The sequence below is a fragment of the Oncorhynchus mykiss genome, chromosome 26, assembly GCF_057628025.1.
Source record: "Oncorhynchus mykiss isolate SJ-2025 chromosome 26, ASM5762802v1, whole genome shotgun sequence".
NCBI lineage: Eukaryota > Metazoa > Chordata > Actinopteri > Salmoniformes > Salmonidae > Oncorhynchus > Oncorhynchus mykiss.
The window spans coordinates 13123395-13146149 of NC_143047.1; the positions used below are offsets into that span (position 1 = coordinate 13123395).

At 43.1% G+C, this 22755-nt stretch overlaps 1 protein-coding gene and 1 long non-coding RNA gene across 2 annotated transcripts in view; one reads left to right on the plus strand and one right to left on the minus strand.

The window, feature by feature from the left end:
* The window catches only part of LOC110506389 (coiled-coil domain-containing protein 102A), a 69314-nt gene extending 48254 nt beyond the window's left edge, over positions 1 to 21060 (minus strand). The window contains exon 1 of the mRNA XM_036963790.2: positions 20354 to 21060. The gene's annotated coding sequence lies outside the window, so the exon portion shown is untranslated. The remainder of the gene's footprint in view (positions 1 to 20353) is intronic.
* The window catches only part of LOC149971375 (uncharacterized), a 318492-nt gene that overhangs the window by 275895 nt on the left and 19842 nt on the right, over positions 1 to 22755 (plus strand). The gene's annotated exons all lie outside the window — the stretch shown is intronic.

Genomic DNA, 22755 nt, shown 5'->3' on the forward strand with positions numbered 1-22755 from the left:
TGACACATTGTTAACTTGCTATATTAAATATGTTGTGCAGTATGAATCATTGGTACTGCATAACGGGACACATGTGATGGATAATACAGTGGGGCAAAAAAGTATTTATTCAGCCACCAATTGTGCAAGTTCTCCCACTTAAAAAGATGAGAGAGGCCTGTAATTTTCATCATAGGTACACTTCAGCTATGACAGACAAAATGAGAAAAAAAATCCAGAAAATCACATTGTAGAATTTTTTATGAATTTATTTGCAAATTATGGTGGAAAATAAGTATTTGGTCAATAACAAAAGTTTATCTCAATACTTTGTTATATACCCTTTGTTGGCAATGACAGAGGTCAAACGTTTTCTATAAGTCTTCACAAGGCTTTGACACACTGTTGCTGGTATTTTGGCCCATTCCCCCATGCAGATCTCCTCTAGAGCAGTGATGTTTTGGGGCTGTTGCTGGGCAACACGGACTTTCAACTCCCTCCAAAGATGTTCTATGGGGTTGAGATCTGGAGACTGGCTAGGCCACTCCAGGACCTTGAAATGCTTCTTACAAAGCCACTCCTTCGTTTGGGATCATTGTCATGCTGAAAGACCCAGCCACGTTTCATCTTCAATGCCCTTGCTGATGGAAGGAGGTTTTCACTCAAAATCTCACGATACATGGCCCCATTCATTCTTTCCTTTACACGGATCAGTCGTCCTGGTCCCTTTGCAGAAAAACAGCCCCAAAGCATGATGTTTCCACCCCCATGCTTCACAGTAGGTATGGTGTTCTTTGGATGCAACTCAGCATTCTTTGTCCACGACGAGTTGAGTTTTTACCAAAAAGTTATATTTTGGTTTCATCTAACATTCTCCCAATCTTCTTCTGGATCATCCAAATGCTCTCGAGCAAACTTCAGACGGGCCTGGACATGTACTGGCTTAAGCAGGGGGACACGTCTGGCACTGCAGGATTTGAGTCCCTGGCGGCGTAGTGTGTTACTGATGGTAGGCTTTGTTACTTTGGTCCCAGCTCTCTGCAGGTCATTCACTAGGTCCCCCCGTGTGGTTCTGGGATTTTTGCTCACCGTTCTTGTGATCATTTTGACCCCACGGGGTGAGATCTTGCGTGGAGCCCTAGATCGAGGGAGATTATCAGTGGTCTTGTATGTCTTCCATTTCCTAATAATTGCTCCCACAATTTCTTCAAACCAAGCTGCTTACCTATTGCAGATTTAGTCTTCCCAGCCTGGTGCAGGTCTACAATTTTGTTTCTGGTGTCCTTTGACAGCTTTTTGGTCTTGGCCATAGTGGAGTTTGGAGTGTGACTGTTTGAGGTTGTGGACAGGTGTCTTTTATACTGATAACAAGTTCAAACAGGTGCCATTAATACAGATAACGAGTGGAAAACAGAGGAGCCTCTTAAAGAAGAAGTTACAGGTCTGTGAGAGCCAGAAATCTTGCTTGTTTGTAGGTGACCAAATACTTATTTTCCACCATAATTTGCAAATAAATTCATAAAAAATACTACAATGTGATTTTCTGGAATTTTTTTTCTAATTTTGTCTGTCATAGTTGAAGTGTACCTATGATGAACATTGCAGGCCTCTCTCATCTTTTTAAGTGGGAGAACTTGCACAATTGGTGGCTGACTAAATACTTTTTTGCCCCACTGTATATGACGTGAATAACGATGTGAATTGTATTGCCTTAACTCCCCCCAGCTATGTAATGGAATTTTGCAAAGACACAAAGACAGAGAACCGGAGACAATTAGAATTGTCAGTATTCACATTCACAGACCGTGAAGCCCAGCACGTCGAGACTTGTGAAGGAAATGGACAGCTTCCGTGTCTGGATAGACCATGTGGTTACTGAGATCCGAGGGATGGAAAAGCGGCAGCCTTGATAAGGAATAGGGAAAGATGTGGTGAGCGAGAGACATTTCGTTCGGACAACGACGGAGGGAGCAGAGCAGACCATGTGAGGCAGTAGCTGAGGGAGAGGCGGCGAAGACCGCGAGGGAGGAGGCCTTTGACAGGGCAGCCGACTCAGCCGTAGATGGGGGGAGTGTAACAGGCCTTTGACAGGGCAGCCGACTCAGCCGTAGATGGGGGGAGTGTAACAGGCCTTTGACAGGGCAGCCGACTCAGCCGTAGATGGGGGGAGTGTAACAGGCCTTTGACAGGGCAGCCGATGGGAGAGTAGAGGCCACTATTGATGGGGTTTCCCCTCTGGATATAAAAACATACAGGTTATTTAAAGCCCAGAGTCAGCCTGCCCTGCCGCCATCCACCCCGCAGGCATAGACACACCCATTTGATTTATTACCGGCCCCACTACCCAGAGAGGAGAGAGGCAGATGAGAGATGGGAGGGTATAGGTGAAAGGAGAGTAGGGGAATGAATAGATGTCACGGCTGTGTAAGTATGAGGGTCTACCATGGAAGAATGTGTGAATGAGTGTGTGACTCATCGTGTGAGCGCTTGTGGTAACTTGTGTGTTGGGTTGGAGTGCAGAGACAAAGTTCTCTTCCTTTCACCACCTGTTCTGACACTATGGGCTCTTATGAAAATCCTTTTGTGTGTACAAAATGTGGGTGTAAGGCGTATGTTTGCGTGTGTGTAGTTGAATGACCCGACACTTTCTCGCTTTTGCGGAAACTAAATGAAGCTTGTTTGGCATCCCAATAAACACGCTGTAAAAGTTTTCCACCAAAGGGCCACGGCTCTGTGGCTCTTTTGTTCTGAGGGAAGTTTGGGAAGCAGCAGAGGGGAAATAGCCACAACCATGTGACCCATGAAGGAGATGCAGAAGTTATGGAGCAAAACAGACAGGGTTGGCTTAGATTATTGAAAACATGTTAACTACATTTCGTCTCCAATGTTTATTGAAAACATTAATAAAGTTGCACAATGAGCACTTCTTGTCTCTCAAATACATTGTTACAGTTGTTTGTTAGCTAGCTAGTGGATTTTTGCCATATTAGCATAGACGTGACATCAGTCAAACTACCTCATAACAAGACATGGTATCAAGAACAAGATAAAACTAGCTGAAATGAGACACCAACCATTCCCCACGTGGCAGTTTCTTGTCATTGTTGCTAGCTATCTGACCATCCAGAATCACAACACACTGCCTTCTGCCCCATTGAAGCATGTGCATCGTTTTCAAGACGTTCTCAGCTAATATTTGCATCCCTGTTTGTTCTCATAATGTCTGAGCAAGAACAGACATGCTTGACAGAAGACCCAGTTCTATATGTAGCAGTCAACCGCTGCCCATCTACACTGCAAGGTAAGGCATGCTGGAGGGAGAACTCCAATCTGAGGTAAACCCACACACCCTTCACTCGCAAACACACACTCTTAGAAAAAAAGGTGCTCTCTAGAACCTAAACGGGTTCTTCAGCTGTCCCCATTGGAGAACCCTTTTTGGTCCCACGTAGAACCATTTTGGGTTCCATGTAAAAACCCTTTCCACAGAGGAACCCGAAAGAGTTCTAAATGGAACCAAAAAGGTTTCTACTTGGAACAAAAAAAGGTTTCTCCTATGGGGATAACCGAAGAACCCTTTTCGGACCCTGTTTCCTAAGAGTGTAAAGACAAGGAGAGAGATGAGAATGAGAGAGTGAAGCACTGCTAGATCTGCAGGAATGGTCCTTTTACAGGAATCGATGCTGTGGCAAATCCAGAACAAGCAGCAGCCACTCTTCAAACTGTCTGTTCTATGATCCTCTTCCTTCCTGTCTCTATAGCTGAGATTCCTGAGATTTGATGTCCTCGTGCAACAGATGGCTCGAAACAAAAATGTTTCTACATCCACTATTAACAGGTCTCTCTGTCCAACAGGTGCTCTTCCTCATACTCCTCCTGATTCTTCTCTTCCCCACACTCTCTTTTCTATTCTTGCTGTTTTTGCTGTCTTTACTCTCTCCAACTCTTTCTTCTCCTGCCCTCTCCCACTGTACAATATCCCCATCCGGGTCTCTCCCACTCTCTCTTTCTCCGTCTCTCTCTCTTCCTCTCTCCCTCCGTCCCTGACCGTAGGACCATAAATTAGCACCAGTCTTTGACAGGGACATGTCCTCTGACCCAGAGAGCCGGGCTGAGCTGTGGCTCCCACCGCCCCCAAAATCACTCAAGTACAACCCACACCAATATCAACACCAAAGCTATCAGAATGACAAACACATGTTAGACTACATTAGAAAGAATGTCAAAATACTGTATCTTGCCTCTTTGATTCCCACCCACTCTCTTCCCCCTTCTCTTTAACTGTGTACATACTGCCCCCCACCCCACCCTTCTTGCTTTCATTCAGCCGTCGTTGCTGCTGAGTGTTGTAGCCGTGTGACGACTCCCAGTCCAGCCAACAGCCTCTTTATCACTGCAAACTGGGCCATAAACATTTCCGCCCCATAAACACACGTTACAATCCCTCCACAAAGTGAGGGGTTCTTATCTATTAGAGACTAATACAAGTTAAGTGGCTGGTTTTGAGTCCAGGCTAAGTTTTTTTTAAATACCATAACTGGAGGACATTTATATCAGGTCTGGAATAGTGAGAGGGGTTTTATTTTAAAAGCAGGGGTTTGTGGGAATGTGGTCAGAGTGGATTTAATCAGAAGAGTTTCAGAGGATTCCCTCACTTCCACAGAGTTGGAGTATACATTTTTAAAACTGTGCTGGAGCAAGCATAGCTCTGTGATTTTGGTTTGACCACAACCCTTTCTCTGAGACCCTATATAGGGCTGGGCCCGTAAACAGTTCCCTTGACCGCATGAGTCAGAGGCGAGGGAATGTGTGTCTCGCTGTGACCGTACACTCTGGTTTTGGGACTCTAGTTGATCTGGGAGCCCTTCATTAGTAGTTTGCTTAGCCAGAGCACCTGGTCTATAGCACTATAAACCAACAGACATTTGTGTAAAAAAAAAATATTTTGAAACTGACCATTCAGAAGCAAACATGTGGGAGAAGAGAGACCTATTTAGCTAACTATGGGTCCAATTTAAAGCTTTGAAACCAAGCCAGCGTGAGATGTTCCAAACTTCAAACGGTCTGAGAAAAGAAATGCTCAACTCATACGAAGTAGAGCACATCAGAAAAAAAGATTTGTAACTCGAGACCTGCACTCAATATATTTTCCTCAAACAAAACTCACCAGAATTAGGACTTCCCCCTTATGACTCGTCAAAGGAATGTCCATTGAGGATGTTCAACTGCCTGTGCAGCGGAAGCGAAACGGTGGGATGGGTTTTGCTGATTCATAACTCGTTACATTTCAGTTATCATCCTCAGAAGGAAGGGAACCTCACAGCTGTGATAAAGACCAGGCAGGGGTTAGAGGTCAGCAGTGAGTTATAACAGGACAGCCTGCTCTGCCTGCCAGGCAGCAAGGAACAGCAAACATGGGTAGGCTCAGAGGCTCTCCAACTCCAACTACCAAAGTCGAAGGGCTCAATTCAATCAGATCTATTTAAGCCAACATCCGTATCCCGGTTGTTCTGACGGTGTCGGAAGTCGAACTGTGTTAGAGCTGTCAAATCCACAAGTGCCTCCTGGCGGCAGGGTAGCCTAGTGGTTAGAGTGTTGGACTAGTAATTGAAAGGTTGCAAGTTCAAATCCCTGAGCTGACAAGGTACAAATCTGTCATTCTGCCCCTGAACAGGCAGTTAACCCACTGTTCCTAGGCTGTCATTGAAAATAAGAATTTGTTCTTAAATGACTTGCCTAGTTAAATAAAGGTAAAATAAATAAAATACCTAAAGAAGACATTGCCACACAGTGAGACATTAACAGAAATCCCATGCAGCCTTGTTTACGAGTTGGAACACTGGAATGTGAGATGCAATCCACGCCTCCATTATGATGATAAAACTCCTCATTATTTTGTTTAATGATTTTTCAATTTGAGCGTCATTATTTCTATATAGCCTACCCTTTCTCTTTCTGTATTTCTAACGTAGGGGTTCCCAAACTTTTTTGGCCCACTACCCCATTTTGATATCTGAAAATTCTCACGAGCCCAACCATGTGAAAAAAAATATGTAATTAACAGCCAATGGTAACTTCTTTATTTGGGGCTATGTCAGTCATTTGAAAAACATTCTAACACAGTATTTCTGATTGGCTTCTCAACTCACCATTACATATTTTTCATGCGGGGCTATGACAGTCAATTGCAAATTAGACAGACATAATTTATGTATCTTCTCTCACCACCACTAATGAAATGGGTGTGCTTAATGCATATCACGTCGGAGCTTCTCAAAGTCAGGGGGCGTGGTTGACACTGCGCATCTCATCTCTGCTGTCAAATCAAACTTGGATCGATATTTGGTTTTAATGCAGACGAGAGCACTGAATACATCTTCACACAGATGCACTACATTACTAAAAGCATGTGGACAGCAACTCGTCAAACATCTCATTCCAAAACCATTGGCAATAATACGGAGTTGGTCCACCCTTTGCTGCTATAACAACCTCCACTCTTCTGGAAAGGCTTTCCACTAGATGTTGTAACATTGCTGTGGGGACTTGCTTCCATTCAGTCACAAGAGCATTAGTGAGGTCAGGCACTGATGTAGGGTGATTAGGCCTGGCTCGCAGTCTGTGTTCCAATTCATCCCAAAGGTGTTCAATGGTGTTGAGGTCGGGGCTCTGTGCAGGCCAATCAAGTTCTTCCACACCGATCTTGACAAACCATTTCTGTAGTGACCTCGTTTTGTGCACAGGGGGCATTGTCATGCTGAAACAGGAAAGGGCCTTCTCCAAACTGTGTCCACAAAGTTGGAAGCACAGAATCGTCTAGAAAGTCATTTATGCTGTAGCATTAAGATTTCCCCTCACTGGAACTAACTAAGGGGCCTAGCCCGAACCATGAAAAACAGCCCCAGACCATTATTCCTCCTCGCCGATGCTTGGCATTGCGCATGGTGATCTTAGGCCATGGAAACCAATTCCTTGAAGCTCCCGACGAACAGTTATTGTGATGACAATGCTTCCAGAGGCAGTTTGGAACTCGGTAGTGAGTATTGCAACTGAGGACAGACGATTTTTACGATTTTTACGCGATATGCGCTTCAGCACTCGGCAGTCCCGTTCTGTGAGATTGTGTGGCCTACCACTTTGCGGCTAAGTCGTTGTTGCTCTTCACAATAACAGCACTAACAGTTAACCGGTGCAGCTCTAGCAGGGCAGAAATTTGACGAACTGACTTGTTGGAAAGGTTGCTTCCTATGACGGTGCCACGTTGAAAGTCACTGAGCTCTTCAGTAAGGCCATTCTACTGTCAATGTTTGTCTATGGAGATTGCATGGCTGTGTGCTCGAATTATACACCTGTCAGCAATGGATGTGGATGAAATAGCCAAATCCACTCATTTGAAAGGGTGTCCACATACGTTGCATATATAGTGTATGAGCTGGCTAAGGGTACCATGAGTTTTATGGTGCTTCAAGACCACTTGGAAAAATATGAGGTCAAATCACAACATCAGTGATCTTCAGGTTGGAAAGTCGGAGCTCTAGAAAGAGACCTGAGTTCCCGAGTTGGAATTCTGAGCTGAATCACTGTTTTTTTTTAATCCCAGTTGGAGCTCGTCTTTTTCAGAGTTCCCAGTTGTCTTGAATGCACTGAAATCTGAAGTCTGAGATTTCCAAGTTTCCAGTTTCTAATTCCCAGTTGTTGTGAACACGGCATTAATGCTCCAGAGGGAGACGACAGCAGGCCTATCCAATCACCATGGGAATGATTCAAGTGTCAAGTGCCGCCTTTTCCAATGATCTACGGGCACCCTCTAGTTGAATTCTATCTTTTAGATTTGAATAATCTTCATTTCGATTTTTAAGGTTAACCACATTTCAATGATTTTGAGACACAAAGACAATATTATAATATATATATATATATATATATATATATATTTTGGTAAATATGTTTTTTCAGAATATTGGAAAATCACCCGTGACCCCATTTTCATATCAGGTGACCCCACATGGGTCCCCTAGTTTGGGAACCGCTATTGTAACTTCGAGTGGGGCTTTGTGACAATGATGCAAGAGCAGCGGCTCACCAATTTGACTGCTCCAATGCAGTTCCACTTCTGACACCGCCAAAACATCTGCTATGCGGGTGTCTACTATCGCCGGTTAACACTTGATCTGATTGAACTGCAACATCGAGAGCATCCTGACCGGTTGCATCACTGCCTGGTACGGCAATTGCTCGGCCTCTGACCCTAAGGCACTTCAGAGGGTAGTGCGTATGGCCTAATACATCACTGGGGCAAAGCTGCCTGCCATCCAGGACCTCTACACCAGGCGGTGTCAGAGGAAAAAATTGTCAAAGACCCCAGCCACCCCAGTCATAGACTGTTCTCTCTACTACTGCATGGCAAGCGGTTCCGGAGCGCCAAGTCTAGGATAAAAGGGCTTCTCAACAGTTTTTACCCCCAAGCCAAAACACTTCTGAACAGGTAACAAGTGGTTACCCGGACTATTTGCATTGTGTCCCCCCCCCCCCCCCCCCCCCCCAACCAACCCCTCTTTTATGCTGCTGCTACTCTCTGTTCATAATATATGCATACTCACTTTAACCATACCTACATGTACATACTACCTCAATAAGCCTGACTAACCGGTGTCTGTATATAGCCTTGCTACTCTTATTTTCAAATATATTTTTACTGTTGTTTAATTTCTTTACTTACCCACACACACACACACACACACACACACACACACACACCTTTTTTTCCCCGCACTATTGGTTAGAGCCTGTAAGTAAGCATTTCACTGTAAGGTCTACTACACCTGTTGTATTCGGTGCACATGACAAATACATTTTGATTTGATTTGAATCTAAGCTAAAGACATCATAGACTAGCTAGCCATTCCCTATTTAAAGTGCTAGCTGTGGTGTTGCCATGGCAATCGATGAACAATGGGTGACAGACATAGCAATTGAGAATCTGTCATTTACAGCCAGACACAGAAATTGGTTAGTACACTCTGAGCCCTGGTCTAATACGTCCATCGCCAATGGAAACCCTAGTCACACAGAGTAAAAAACTGTCAGTCTTCTTTACCTCAAAATAACATTTCTGAAGCTTGTTTCTATGGTTACACATCTATAACTCAGTGTGTGTCTCGTCATCTATGGCATGGGGCCTAACTCATCTGGACCCACACAGTTCATTCTAGTTCCCCTCTGTCTGACACTGCACAACAATAGGAAGAGTCGTGTTCCATGTGGACCTACACTCTTAGGAAAAATCTAGAACCTAAAAGGGTTCTTCGGCTGTCCCCATAGGAGAACCCTTTGAAGAACCCTTTTTGGTTCCAGGTAGAACCCTTTCCACAGATAGTTCTACATGGAACCCAAAAGGGTTCTGTTCTACCTGGAACCAAAAAGGGTTATCCAATGGGGAAAGTCGAAGAACCCTTTTGGAACCTTTTTTACTAAAGAGTGTAGGTGTCGTGGCTGCAGTGGGATCTGGGTTTACCATGTATAATACACTGCATTCCTGAACCATGACTCATTAACATCCTGTCCTCATGCACAGAAACTTAGACCCACACATATGCCTTTAAAAATACATCTCATGCATCACACACACACACCTGACACCTACGCACATGCACGCACACACACACAAGTGCGCACATAAATCACACCCTATTACTGCAGACGATGACATGAGATTTGGTCACCAATGTTGACATTCTAACCCCATCGCTAAACTGTTGGGGTGGGAAGTGTGAAATGTTCATTTCACATTTTCCCTCAAACCTCAGCCCCCACAAAGATGCTCTAGTCACACCACATTCAGGGACAAGATCAGAGAGAAGATGACTTGAAGGAGAGGAAATGGACACTGGACAGCCATACAAAATGAATAAAAGCAGAATCACAAAGCTCCATGAAATTCCAAAGCACAAACATTACTGGATGGAGGTCATTTGGAAGACTTTTTAAACAAACACAAACGAACACTCATCCCACATGCAAACACATGAACCCACAAATAAACAAATACCAAAGAATGACTCACAGACCGAGGTCGCAGGTCTGTAAGTACTAACAGGAGTCCCTATGACAGTCGCCCACATTAAAAGTCTCATTGATGTGATCAAAGAGCAAACTGGAGCTGAACTGGAGCAGAATCGCAGCTAGATTCACTGGCAGCAGAATATAAACTAGATCTAATTAAAAGAGTACAACTGCAGTCAGAGGAATGTGTGTGGGATTTTTTTACAGACTTGGAAGTGGGATGAGGATGAGGTGAGACGTAATTGCATTGCAATGGGCTTTGGACACCTTAAAAGTGCTACTGTACATGACTACAATCCCTTACAATCGATTCATATTGTCTACTCGTTTAGAGGATTGGTTACCACACACCTATACATGTCTGCATAAACAAATGCACACATACAATGTACACAACACGACACACATATTGAACATATTTTGAAGGCTTCACTGATATATAATAACTATTTGAGGTACATACAGTATATTTGTCCTATTTCACAGATGGGCAAGAATGTATTATACAGGTGTGATTTGGAAATGTGTATTTTGCGTATCCCAACTCCCCACGAGACACCCTTGGAGAGTGGGGTCACAATCAGCCAGACCCTGGAGCAATTAAGGCTATGTGGCTTGCTCCGGGGAACAGCGGCAGATTTTATACCTTGTCAGCTCGGGGGATTCAAAGTAGCGATCTTTCGGTTACTGGCCCAATACTCTAACCGCTAGGTTACCTGTCGCCTGTGTTGTGGCGATGATGTGCTGTGTTCGGCATAGTGGCCTTGCTCTGTCTCAGAGTTGTCTCTACCTGTGTATTGCTGACTGAGTGTCCAGAGTCTAGAGCGGCTCTGCACTATTAAATAGCCATCATTTATTCAGCAGCCAGCCCAGAGCCCAGGCAGGCCAGGAAGTGATGGAGGGCTGGAGAGATACTATTTGACTGCCTGTTTCACTGCCTGCTCTCTGCAGCTTGGTGCGTGTATACAGTATATCTTTCAGCCCTGTGTTACAGCTCCTAAGCTAAGAGTAGATCACATCTGACTGCAGGGTACGAGCTTCAAAGCGTGAAACAAATGAATTAATTTTGATGGGCAATTTCTGCATACTCTTTACAGTTAGGGTTAAGGTTAGGTATTAACTCTGAATGGTTAAGGTAAGGGTTAAGGTTTGGGATAGACTAAAATCTCAAAAACAACTTTCTACCGCTGGATTCAAACTTGAAACCTTTTGAATCGGAGGCAATCTGCCTCCGATTCCAAAGGTTACAAATTTGAATCTAGCAATAGAAAGTTGTTTCTAGTTGTATGCCTTATCCAAATGACCTATCAAAACCAAAACCTACTTGAAGGTAACAGAGCTTCACTGTTGCTCCTAGAGGCCAGTTTCCACGTCCTGACGTCCTCAGCCAGGGATGGATGTCGAATACTGACCTGGCAGGTTAATGCCGCAGTACAAACCCCAATTTATCTCTCCCCATTAGTGGGGTCAAACTGTCTGGGATTAGGGGCTAGAGAGGGAGGAGCATGTCACCCATATAAACTCCAACAGAAACACACATAAAGTTAGTTGTAAAGGCCATCTGGTCTGTTGATAGGTTGCTTCCTTGTTGGAGCAGAGCGACACAAGGCTCAGATCTGTCCGTAACCCCCCTTACAGGCATCTCCTACAAGCACTAAAATGACCCAGCAGGATTAGGACGTTTTATTGAAGTCACAGTAGGTTCAAATATCTTTTGTCAGGAGATGTAAAAGAAACACCCCAATATATCCACTATCCCCCTTTTAGTCAGTCATTTTCTGCTCTCTTCTACCATCAACTCAATCCCTCTCCTTGTCCACTTGTACCTCTCCTCTATTCTTCCCCATCCTCCTCCTCCCTCTCTGCTGTCACTACTGGGGCTACAGTGGTTAGAGCAGATTCTGAGTGACAGAGTGAATCCTGCATGTCCTCTCCTCCTCAGTGGAGCTGCTCTTCTCTGCAGGGCCCGTCAGCTCAGTGAGGAGTCCTGCTGTTTCAGTCAGAGGGAAACACTAACAATCAGTCCACCACGCCCTCCCATCTGTCCCCCTGCCTCTCAGCTCCCCTTCCCTTAATCATACCTGTCCCCCAAACAGCATTTCTTTTTTCATTATTTTCCAACAGTATTGATAAGGTCTCCAGCACAATAAGGAATAATTTGTTATATTCCAATTTCAGCTTACACGGTTTAATTAAAATCGGAAATGGACCACCTCACATGCTGTTAGGAACGATTAAATAAAAGCCCCAACTCACTCCATGGAGCAGACAATATTATTAGTCATGGGATGACTTTACCTCCCAGGATGGGTTTCTTCGCTCTCAGTGTGAAGTGTGCCCATGAACACATCAGCCAAGTGGATGAGCTGTCCATTATTTACACACAACTTAAAGGTTAACTCAATCAATTGCCTCGGCAGACAGGTGTTGAGGAGAGCAAGAGAGAGCGAGAGATAGAGGCTCTCAGTTAGTTCGTTTAACTAGAGGCAAGTGTCAGGGAATAAGGAACAAAATCCAATGGGATGGTAAATACTGTGCCTGGAACATCAAGCAGGCTACGTTTTGCAGCTAAGTGCAATAAGCCCAACCCCTCACCACAGGATTGAGTCCACACTAGTGCTATAACACAGTGGGGTGGGGTAAAAGACAATCACTAACGCTGGGGTGGGGACAGATCCTCAGTCCAGTTAGTAGTAGGTGTTAAGTTGCAGTAAAAGGATACATGCTGTAGAGTATGGATTAAGGCACCTTCCCTTTATTGATCTGACTGTACTTTGTTTAGGCATGAATCACAGCTTTCTGCCAGACAAAGATGGCTGGCGCTGTGCAGAGCAACTGTGCAGAGCTTGTGTAACTTGTTCTTACTTTTCATCAAATAGAGGGTCCTATTTCTGACAGGGGGCCCGCCCCTATTAGCCGGGCATCATGGGTAAGTGGTGGCGGCTGTAAGGCAGACGTAATTGAGCATTAAAGCTCTCTAAATCTGTCTGCACATGGGCGGACGGAGAGAAACTACAGGATCAGACATTATGATAGGCTCTCCCAGAAGGAGAGGTTTTACTTTGACGCCAACTGCCAAAAGAGGGAAACCGAATACCTCCAGGAATCTCAACAGAGGCTAACCAACGTTACTGTCTAAGACTTTAAATGATAACTCACATGTTGTCCCAGTTGGTGGCGGGATGTGTTGGCAGTCCCCCACATCCCAACAAAGCCCATTCAGTCAGTGCGGTCAGACTACCTGTGGGTATTTCTGTGTAACTGGCTTTGAGATCAACTAGTCCTGCACAGCAATCTGAGGAGGCTTCAGAGACCTTCATGTGATTGCACCTATAGGAACATAGTCCTCCCTCATATCACTATGAAAGGCAGAACTGACAGCAGACCAAAATAAATCCTTCTCATGGTCTTCTCATCAACACATACAGAGGAAACAGGACAACAATAAAATACGGCATACCAGCATTTATGAGCTCGTATTATAGCAACTGTTTTTGGCTACGTTGACACCAAATTTTGTCTGGTCAAGGCTGATGGCAGTCTTGGCCTCCACCAATGAAAAGTTAAGGAAAGGAAATTCAATTTCAATAAATTATCCAGAAACGCAGATTGCCTAAGACTTGTTTTTATTTACTTCAGTGCTTTTATTAACCTATTACAGACATGCACCTACATTTGGTTTGCATGACACACTTGTGTCTTTAATACACACCAAACACACTCATAAATACACAGCGCCCAATGGAATCTGGGCTGCATTACATTAGGGAGAGCAGAGCTAGGTTCTTTAATGTAGCCGAGGCCTGGTCCTCCTCACCATTCGTTCCACTGACAGACCAAACCAGGGCCGATGTCGGCACTCTGTGGGCGTAAATAGGGGCCTCTTTCTCTAATAACGAAGCACATAGCATGCCACAGTCCCTCTCAACCTAAAGCCACAAACAGCTGCTTCTGGTGCATCTGGCCGACTGCTTAGAGAGGCACAGATCGCCCAATGATGTCAGTCTGTTTGTCCCACCCAAAAGGCTACAGGGTGACTTACGGCCACTCCCTGGAGAGAGGGCAGTCAAACTTGTTTCCAGGTTGGAAGGAGAGGGAAGGAAATAGGGGGTTTGTCAGTGGTGGTCAGTCAATTCCCCAACTCTGTTGTCTGCTCCACCCACATCTCCTTCCTGTGGTCTCCGGACAACAACATAACAATCTCTGAAAACAACGTTAAAGTCACACACACTCGGGTTTAAGAAGCTAGAATTAAACAGAAGGCTGCTTTAATGGCAACAACCACAGCAAGATTGCCCAATAGTGATGCCCCATTGACAGACAAGACCAAAGGCATTCCATGCCTTGCTCAAATGTAACATTACTGCCAAACAGTAATAACAACGTCTTATATAAAGCTAAAGTCTGAGATTCTGTCAGCTTAGCTGTTGGCTTCACATGGAAAGACTTGCAGGCAGTACCGAGTTCACATCAACAGCCACTGAATCAGAGCTTTTTGTAAACTGTTGTGATGCTCTATTTTTTTAATGCTTAAACTCAGAAAGGAGCAATATTTCAACAATCTACTAGTCTCTGTAACAGCTGATGTTATGCCATCAAAACGTTCACAGGAGCCATGTGCCCCTGAGGCCATATTCATGGCAAGCAAGGTCCTTCTTCCACTTAGTTCCAGTGAAATATGCAGTCTCCGAGTGTGTCTTGGAGGATTTGATATGCAAGAAAAAAACATATTTCCAATTCACACATGCGTATAATACACACTAGATGTCGACCGATTATGATTTTTCAACACTGATGCCGATACCAATTATTGGAGGACCAAAAAAAAGCCGATACCGATTAAACGGCCGATTTTTTAAAATAGATTTGTAATAATGACAATTACAACAATACTGAATGAACACTTATTTTAACTAAATATTTAAAAAAATAAAAATACATTTAGCCTCAAATAAATAATGAAACAGGTTCAATTTGGTTTAAATAATGCAAAAACAAAGTGTTGGAGAAGTAAAAGTGCAATATGTGCCATGTAAAAAAGCTAACGTTTCAGTTCCTTCCTTCAGTCCCTGGACGGACTGGACAGCCAAAAACAAATGACACAAACCAACCCTAACTGTCTCAAGATCTTAAGTAAAATGGTGATGGACGCTGGTTATTGATACATGATCCTCGACATACAAGATAAGATCTAAACCTGTGTGATGGTGCCATACTGAACACTATGCAGACCTCTGGGTATCAGTCATATTATCCGTTATCACAGTGGTGAGTCCCGAGTGAGCTCTGCAGAAGGCTGACAATTCAATTGAGAGATTAGGACACCAACAAGCAAACAAGAATGGTCTCTTATCTCTTAACCTTTTCAAGTGTGAGTCCCAAATATCTCTCCCCAGCGTGAGTTTCTTTATGCGTGAGATGTCAGAATGCACTCACTGTTCCAAAATGTGATTGTTACGCAACAGGAAAGACCGTGCTGCCCTCAGGCTTTACTGAGCAGGACAAACTTCTCTCTTCGAAGAGAGTCCAAGCACTTCCCCAGTGTTTCCCCAAATCAAGTATGCAGACATTTGCGCAGTCTTGCACAAATGTTCCCCCCCTGGCACATTTTCTGGCTGGGGCTCGCATTGTCTTTATTGTTGTTTTCCTTACAAATAATAACTTTGGACATGTGTGTGTTCCTATCAAAGTAAGTGCCTTATTTTCTGTATATCATGTTGTTGTTTCTACTGTAGCATACCGTATGTATGGAGCATAATGTATTTACTGTTTTATTCACATGTTTTCAAAGACTGGTGACAAATCATGCATTTCAATTCTTGCATAGATTGTAATGAACACATATGATGTGTGTAAAAAATACTTTTTTGAACATTGTATGGGTTAAGAACAGCTAATGTTAAGCTATTTGCCAACTAAGTGTGACGCCATGTTTGTTGACATTATACTCCTTCCAGTTCTCTGCTGCCAATGACTGGAACGAACTACGAAAATCTCTGAAACTGGAAACACTTATCTTCTTCACTAGCTTTAAGCACCAGCAGTCAGCGCAGCTCACAGATTACTGCACCTGTACATAGCCCATCTATAATTTAGCCCAAACAACTACCTCTTTCCCTACTGTATTTATTTTATTTATTTATTTTGCTCCTTTGCACCCCATTATTTTTATTTCTACTTTGCACATTCTCCCACTGCAAATCTACCATTCCAGTGTTTTACTTGCTATATTGTATTTACTTTGCCACCATGGCCTTTTTTTTGCCTTTACCTCCCTTCTCCTCACCTCATTTGCTCAAGTCGTATATAGACTTGTTTCTACTGTATTATTGACTGTATGTTTGTTTTACTCCATGTGTAACTCTGTGTTGTTGTATGTGTCGAACTGCTTTGCTTTATCTTGGCCAGGTCGCAATTGTAAATGAGAACTTGTTCTCAACTTGCCTACCTGGTTAAATAAAGGTGAAATAAAATAAAAAATAAATACAATGCTTTCTGGGAGTCACGTAAACGTCTGTCAGACCAAAGATGTTATAACAAAATGAGGTGAAGGGATAGTTCGCTCATTTTCCGTGTAAACTTCCGGAAGTGAATGAAGGGAAGTGAATGATGGTAGACGACACACCCCCTTCAACATGCATACTGCAAACAGACCAAACTCATCTTGTCTCCTCTTCCTATCTTTGTTTGGAGCGGAAAAACAAATATGGCGGCGTGCACAAACAACCCATCGTCGGATCACTTCCAATTTTTTGGAACGTTTTTTACTAAATTATTTCGATCAATGGTGAGCTCACCTGTGATGTGACGAATTGCAAAATAGTAATTGCTATTAGCTCATTCATATTATGGTTTCTGTCAGCCCGAGCATCAGCGCTAGGTTTGGATGATTGTGTTATGCTGTCGATACTTCTGTGAATGTCTGAACATTGCATCCAAAAATAAACGGGTCACATTCAGGACATAACGTTGTAAGGACTGTGTTTATGCTAAATGTTTCTGTGAGAAAACAGTGTGGCCAGCTCAAACGCTGACTGGACGTTCTAAATAACTGTTCTAATCGGTTTGAGCGTACGCTGCAGGGACCACTGCAGGGACCACTGTAGGGACCACTGCAGGGACCACTGTAGAATGATCACACCTGTGTGTTGGTACTTGTCAAAGCGTTAATGAGCTTCTGGATCAGTCATTAAGCCAAGCCTCAGACTGTAAAACCCATCCTAAGACATGAAGACAATAAGCATGGTCATGGGGCTGGCTGGGATAGCACTGCAATAGGAGCTTCTATACATTATTCCGTCATAGGGTCTCTGTCCCTGACCATGAATTTACCAGCGCAGAGCTGATAGAAGAAATGGCTCCTTAAACATGTATTAACAGTCATTACTTATTGCACCCAGTGCCACAGAGGTCTACTGATGTCAGCTCTGATTGGTCACTTGTTTTTCTTCTGGACACGTCTTCCAGTCGGGAATAAATAACAATATGTATAGATCTCCTGTTGACAGCAACTTGACTTCAAAGCCCAAAGGCATGTCAGTCAAATAACTGGATTAGAGAGAGAGAGGGTAGGGGGGAGAGAGAGAGCGAGTGATAGAGAGAGCAAAGGGAATGGAGAAGGGGGTTTGAGGGGAGAGCAAACACCAGGAGAGAGTAAAGAGCTGGGTGTGGAGGAATGGAATGTATTTAGCGAGAATGATTGTAGGTACACTGTCAATTTGGCATGCAGGCTACATACCAATTGCTCTTTATTGCACCGAAATAAACACAGTACAGCCTCCAGTATTTATCCTGGACATTCACTAAAAGAGTAGCCGAGCTACACTTAACCACTACTACTCTATGAGCCATTGTTATAGTCTGACATTGTTTATGCAAGGGTTGAGATGTGTGTAGAGGTATTGGAGGATGTTGATATTCCACACAGGAACTTAGACAAAGGAGAGGTATTTTCAAAGCCAAAAGCACAGTCTACTCTACATTAAGCGAAGAGTCTTTGGGTTTTCAGAAAAGCGGTACATCAATCCTGTGTAGTTATTGTTATTACTCACACACACACACACAGATTCAGAATATCAGTTCACAGACCCACAGTCTGATGCATGTGGCACGCAAGCAGATGGGTATCTGCCTTCCTAAAAATGGGGTGTTGCCATGACAACCACACGTGGTGGCGTTGTACATCTGTATGTGTGCATGTGTGCGTGTGTGCGTGTGTGTTTGTGTGTGTGTGTGTGTGTGTGTGTGAGTGAGTGAGTGAGTGAGTGAGTGAGTGAGTGAGTGAGTGAGTGAGTGAGTGAGTGAGTGAGTGAGTGAGTGAGTGAGTGAGTGAGTGAGTGAGAGAAGAAACCCACTAGAGATGGGAATTATCTCAGTATTTGGGTCTGTCTGTTTAGCTGCCCCATGCATCAGGGAGCCATTAAGTAGCTTACTAAAGCAAGCCCAGTTAGTGTTAGGACATTCATTCAGGGGGTTATGTGCCTGAATGTGGGGAGTAAGGTTGTAACGAAAAGATCAGCTGGACTCATCCCCATCATCCTCATTCTTGTCATCTTCATCAACAGTCATCCAGTAGGTAGGCAGACTATAGTATGCTAAACAGGGACATCACTGGGGTGGACTACAGCCAGAGTGGCCAGGGTTTCAGTGAGCATGTCTCACTTAGCCCCAAGCCTGGTTAGTCAAGACAGGAGCATTGAGAAAAGAAGCGGAATAAAGGGGAGAAAGAGAGAAATCATGACATCTGTGGGCGACAAGAGACCTCAAGATTATTTTGAAAAAAGGTGGAGGTGGAGAAAGGGGAACATGGTGAGAGTTATTGGGCCGGCTGTACTGTAAATCCATTTTCACTTTTCCGCAAGATTTTCTTTAAATGCTCTCTATTGTAACTATTTTTAAAACGGAAACCAATATGCGAAGATGACAACCTACCATTATAATTTAGAGTGGTGGGATTTATGGTGGAAGAATATTTTCTGTGGCCTTGGAGTTGCTATTACAAGTGTGGAAAATGTGAGAGTGACCTGGGCTTAACAAAATGTGTCTGGCCTCACGTTAACACTGTTTTGAAGTGGGAGGCCAAGGGTGTTTTTTAAAGATGGGTGTAAAGGCAGATGGCCCAGACCCAGACCCAGCCTGGAGGAAAAAAATATGTTATGTTTTTAAAAACCTGAAGGCTATATCCATTCAATCAAAACCGCTTGGTATGTTTGGGAAGGGGAAAAGAAATGAAAGGGAGAGGAAGAGGGATACATGGAGATAGAAAGAGGAATGGAGTTCACTTGAAAACAAACCATAATAAACATGTCCCATTGATTCAATGTCACTTTCACAGTACTATGGAAATATAACAACAAAAAACAAGTAATGCAGTACCCTAAAATAAGATTATACAGCATAGTAGGCTACAGAGCTGGCATCATCTTCTGGGAAACACCCATTCCTTACAAACAAACAAAATTAAAAAGAAGGGAAAAGATGTCATGTAACAATGGAATTTCCAACAAAGTAGGCCTACACAAAATATATATATATATATTTAGAAAAAGATCAAGCAGAGATTTCCAGTCCTGTAGAACGAATTAACTCCCATGCTGATGTTAACACTGTAGCGCTAGTTCTTTGACAACAATGACGGCACAAAACTTTCAGCAGATGGATTCGCCAAGAAGGATACCTCTGAATGTAAAAAACGTGTCACTCCACAAACTTGTTATTCTGTGTCATTCAACGGTCTCATTCAACAGTCCTCTAAAATTGTCGTAGCAAATACTGTAGTGTAGCATGATTGTTTCTTCAATAAGAGGTACAGTATCAATCAAACTTCTGAACTTCGCACTTTGTTGTGAGATTGTAACACACGCGCCTCGTTATTAACGAGTTATAAGTGCTTCAATGCAGTTCATAAGCAAAGCCATTTCACAGTGGAAATGTCGGTCAACTCAAACAGAGAATAATTCACTCCTGACAGCTATAATACTACCAGCGAGCTAGGTGCAGTGACGAAAAAATAATTCCATTATATTAACTTCATGGTGTGGTAATTCTGTAGAAAAAGCGAGCAATAATGGGTTTGTAACAATGTATCAACATTGTCAAGTTAAGTCAACATACAGACAAACGTATTATATTTATTCACGAATGTTGAATAATATCCATGCACACACAAGGACAGAAAGGGATCAGACTGGGCTTTCCTGCATGGAATTCTGCCGTGTTGTCTGTCATTTGACACCCCGGTGTTGAAAGCAAGCTGTGGCTTTTAAGTGAAACTAGCTGTCCACTGCAGAAAAAAATACATATATGCACATACCTTTATAATGGCACAATTTCAGTTTATTCTAAATGCCACTTGATGCGATATTTGTTGGATAGAAGTCGCTATCCTCTCTTCGCTAGTCTTAACGTCATTCTTCCAACAGGAATTTCTCCTTGGGAATTGGAGGTACGGCTGACCGGGTGGGGAAGCGAAAATGGGTGGGACTTGGAGACGAAGCTTTGAAACCGTCCATCCAGCCTACTGAGAGTTTGAAAATTTGCTTAAATATGGAACGCCGTTTGTGTTTTTGCTGTCAAAAAAATATACACGTCAAATAACACTATCTGACGTGTCAAATAAGCATGTTGACCAATCAGGACCCGAATATGACTGCACGTCACATACTAATTGAACACGTTAATTCATTGTCGACGTAATTATTGCACATTGATTACACTATCACTCGCGTTTCATAGGTCACAACGATGCACGGAAAACGTATGCTATGACGCTGGTCATGTGTCTACGAGCGTAGACACACTTCCCCAAGCTCTGGACAGTGCTGGTCGTTAAAAAGCTAGCTAGCTGATGGATTCAAACAATGTTCTTCAACAAAAACATAGCAAAACGAGATCATCTGTTTCAGTAGCTATAGTTAGCTATCTATCTAGCTAAGTGTCATCATCTAAAATACCCCTAATGTATAAGACGGTTCTTATTTGATTAATGGTGGTCGGACCCACCTATGTGAAGCTAGCCACAATAGTGGAATTTGCCGTTTGCCTTCAAAATAAAAGTATCTCACTGAAAGTCATGCAAACAATACAAATAGTGGAATCATGCCATAATGGAAGAGATCCTGCTAAACGAGGTTGGAATGTTCTTTTATAAATCAACAAAAGGCAATCATTTGTTAATTTGACAAAAATATGTTTAAATCACACTGGACGTATTAGACTAGAATTGCATTGAGGGCATATTTATTTCTCTTTACAGCCTTCCCTATGGGTTGTGGATCATTGACAGTCTACTCAGTGACACCCAGAGAACCTTTAGCGTCGTAGCTCTTATTGCGGGACTCTGAAACCACTGTGAATTGAGCCACATTTATTGTACCAGTCCACCTACTATGTTGTATTGAACACTATTCCAGAGGAAAACAATACAACGTGGATGTGTTGGAGCCTGATAACTCACGAGGACTTTGGGGAAAAATGCACTTGGGTAATGAGTAGGCTGATAGCCCATTTCATTGATCCCCAATCATTAGGTAAGGCTGTACAGTGCAATAAGAATGTCAATATGCACATTAGACTGACTGTGGAGGTGATTTCCCACAGTCAAAGTCCTGCAATAAGAGCTACGACGCTAACATTTCCGTAAACTCTTCACAGTTGTGTTCTCTGGGTGTCACCTAGTAGACTGATACCCAATTTCATTGCTCCACATTCCAACACTCACACCATGTTTAACATGATCAAGTCTAAATATGGCATGATTTCAACAATTGTAGCCTTTTGCATCACTTTTAAAGAGGGACTTTTATTTTAAAGGTGAACCGCAAATTCCACTATTGTGGCAAATAGTTATTGTGGCTAGCTTCACAACACATAACCCGGTCCGGTGTAAAGACCCTGGGTTTATAAACGAGGATATAGACTCGGCCGCTTGAGCATGCTTTTGGGGCACAGTCGATATCAAATGAAATCTAATTTTATTTGTCACATACACATGGTGAGCAGATGTTAATGTGAGTGTAGCGAAATGCTTGTGCTTCTAGTTAGTGCTTCGAGTCAGATAGTGCAGTATTATCTAACACGTTCCCAACAACTACCTAATACACAAAAGTCTAAGGGGTGAATGAGAATATGTTCATGTAATGATATGGATGAGCGATGGCCGAGCGGCATAGGAAAGATACAATAGATGGTATAAAATACAGTATATACATATAATATGAGTAATGTAAGATACAGTTGAAGTCAGAAGTTTACATACACAAATACATTTCAACTCAGTTTTTCACAATTCCCGACATTTAATCCTAGTAAAAATTCAATTTTAGGTCAGTTAGGATCACCAGTTTATTCTAAGAATGTGAAATGTCAGAATAATAGTAGAGAGAATTATTTATTTCAGCTTTTATTTCCTTCATCACATTCCCAGTGGGTCAGAAGTTTACATACACTCAATTAGTATTTGGTAGCATTGCCTTTAAATTGTTTAACTTGAGTCAAATGTTTCGAGTAGCCTTCCACAAGCTTCCCACAATAAGTTGGGTGAATTTTGGCCCAATCCTCCTGACAGAGCTGGTGTAACTGAGTCAGGTTTGTAGGCCTCCTTGCTCGCATACACTTTTTCAGTTCTGCCCACAAATTTTCTATAGGATTGAGGTCAGGGCTTTGTGATGGCCACTCCAATACCTTGACATTGTTGTCCTTAAGCCATTTTGCCAC